This window comes from Otolemur garnettii, unplaced genomic scaffold (genome assembly GCF_000181295.1).
Source record: "Otolemur garnettii isolate 467f Iridium unplaced genomic scaffold, OtoGar3 scaffold00211, whole genome shotgun sequence".
Taxonomy (NCBI): Eukaryota; Metazoa; Chordata; class Mammalia; order Primates; family Galagidae; genus Otolemur; species Otolemur garnettii.
The window spans coordinates 2411100-2413929 of NW_003852606.1; the positions used below are offsets into that span (position 1 = coordinate 2411100).

The 2830-nt window shown below is 37.3% G+C and overlaps 1 pseudogene; it reads left to right on the forward strand.

The window, feature by feature from the left end:
- Positions 1 to 325: 325 nt before the first annotated feature.
- LOC100952151 lies at positions 326 to 2290 on the forward strand (annotated as a pseudogene).
- Positions 2291 to 2830: the final 540 nt, after the last annotated feature.

Below are 2830 nucleotides of genomic sequence, written 5' to 3' on the forward strand. Positions count from 1 at the left end.
ACGTTGACCAGTTTGTTATAGTCTCCTGGGTGGTCAACTTATAGAGGTACTACTATATTTTCAATACTAAAACTTTTAGGCCCTACATAATTAAAAACACTCTATTAGGAAAATGGATTATGGAATGTCCATTGAAGAAATAAATGTGAAGTTTAATCAATAACCTTTAAAGAAATCCATGGCAGTAGAAAAGCAGTAGCAAAGTGATTTTTGAAAAGAAATAAAGGGGATGCCTGCTGTGGGAGCTGGCTTGGCCCCTGGGAGCTCCCTGGAGTCGGTACTGGGGTGTCCTTTCTATATACTTGGTTTTCTCTATGTGCTATGTATGGCAGATCTCAAAGAATCCATAATGCAAATAACACCAGAAACTCCAGGAAGGATCCCTGTTTTAAATCTTTGTGAATGTCCTAGTGAGTATTCTAATCTCCATGAACAGACTCTTGCCAGTCTGTTTTTAAGTCAAAGAAACTACCAACTCCAGGGCAATTTAGATCATCTATTGATGGTCAACTAGCTGTCATAAATCCTATAGAAATAAGTCCAGATGATATTCATTGTCAAGTTTTATACTTAAGTCATTCTTGAATAGATAAAGATGTGGAAGACAAAAGACAAAAAGCCATGGAAGAGTTTTTCACTCAAGATGTCATCATACTTTCTCCTTGGACTGAACATGAAGGGAAAGAGGTTTCAGAGTATTATTCCAGTGAATGCATCGTGAGTGATTCTCTAGTTGGGAAAAAGTTGAGCATTCATTCTGAGAAAGGCAGTGCTGCTTGTCAGACATTGCTGTCTCTTCCTGTGGATTTTAATTTAGAGAAAATATTAGGTGACTATTTCAGAGCTGATAAACTTGCAGACCAGTCTCCTGTAAACCTCAGTTCTTTATCTCTCAGAAGAAAGCTCTTTTTTTGATAGGAACAGAAGCATCTCTGACTCCTTAACTTCAGCGTCTCCCAGAAGTCCTTATAGCAGTGATCAGGCACCACTTGAAGTTTTTTATTCAATAGATTTATCTCCTTTACATACACAAGGTTCAGGGCAGTTTTCTTGAGACTAGTGCAAAAAAAAAATGGTACATTTCAAACCTATTAAGATTACTGCAAAAAAATGGTACATTTCAAATCTATTAAGAAATGAGTATAATTGTGATGGATGTGTTACTTAGTTCAATGCAAGCATTTCACATTGTATACCAAAGCAGTACACTGAACCCCATAAATGCATTGATATACAAAGTTATGATTTAATAAAAAAAAAAAAAAAAAAACAAGAGCAAAAAAAAAAAAAATACACTGTGGGATGTACAACCAGTCCTTCACCTATTTCTTCACCTGCTTTCTTACCAGTTACATTTCACATAGGAAAGGCATCACTCTCAGATGTTTCATCACCAGGCATAGGTGCTGCTGAAATACACCTACAGCAGTTGAATAGTGATGCTTCTACATGTGGCATACATTTAGTTGTGACTGCCATGTCTATGACACAAAATTAGTCCGGTGTTTCTGAGAAAAGTCTTAGCACCATTGCGGTTTGTGGAAAGTGAGAAGGAGAATAACACTGTGATATGGTTGATCCTTTAGAGACAGGAGATGAGAACATTTGGATCAAGGAGCTGGTTAACAATAGGAGTTTACCCATGACTGAATTTGTGAGTGGACTTCCCTTCAGTATTGAAAACTCTCACGTGTGCATGTCGCCTCTTGCTGAAAACAGTGCTATTCCTGTGAAAGGACGAACATTAAGATGGATACTGCCTATGGTATGCAGAATTGTGGAAGCAGTATTTTGAAAACAGTTGGGGCAGAAAATTACTGGAAAGAAAGTGATGTACAAACTTTAGAAGTGGGAGACTAAATCTCAAATTTTTAATATAAAGCAAGAACTCATAACACAGAAGTGTCGGATGAAAACAGCAAGTCCTTCTCAGCAGCGGTCCTTAAGATACCTCTATCCCAACCAAAGACTGTCTCAGAGTAGCTCCTCCCAGATTTTTGTGCACAGCAATAATGTGATGATTTGGAAAGAATTGCTTCAAGTAACATGCTTAGCTTTCTTTCCCTCCTTAATGTGAAAAATCAAGGGCTTAATTTAGTGACAAGGAACAGCAGAAAGTTCCTGGAACTTCAAGTTACTGAATTACAAGTTTACTTTTTACCAATAATTTTATGCTTACCTTGACTGATGTGTTTGTGACCAACCTGATTCTTCCTATCCTACAGGATCAGTGAACTGCTTATTAAACCTTACTGACATCACTGAATTTAGCAGTTCTGACATCACGTGAAAATACATTAAAACTAAAGGCATTGTACTTTAGATTAAAAAACTTGTCAACATATAGATAAATTATAACCTATGTGAAAGAAATGTTCAGCTATAAAATGAACATATTGAAAAGGTAAAAAGGAAGTTAAACAGGTTTTCTAAAATTTTAGTTTTTGAACTACTTGTTCATTTCTGTGGAGGAAATTCTTAGTACCAGTGACAACTTCTCTAGTTACTACTCTTAAACCTGTTAATGCTAGAAAGGGAGTACTAGCAGCAGCACCACATGTATTGTTATCTGTGGGATAAATGTGGAGTGCCCAGAAGAATAAAATATACCTTTATCCCTAGAGCAGGGACATCTGTTCCAGCTCAAACTTGGCTAAGAAGAGGAATAACCAGGCGACACAATGAGGGACTGGGCCCCACTGGAGTTTATGGAGACCGGGGGATACTGGAGTTCACGTAGGGCTTAGATGTAATAGTCAGGGGACATATGAGTCACTGTGACTATTTTTGAAAACTTGTATCCTTATTGGGAGCAGAGATGTACATAACA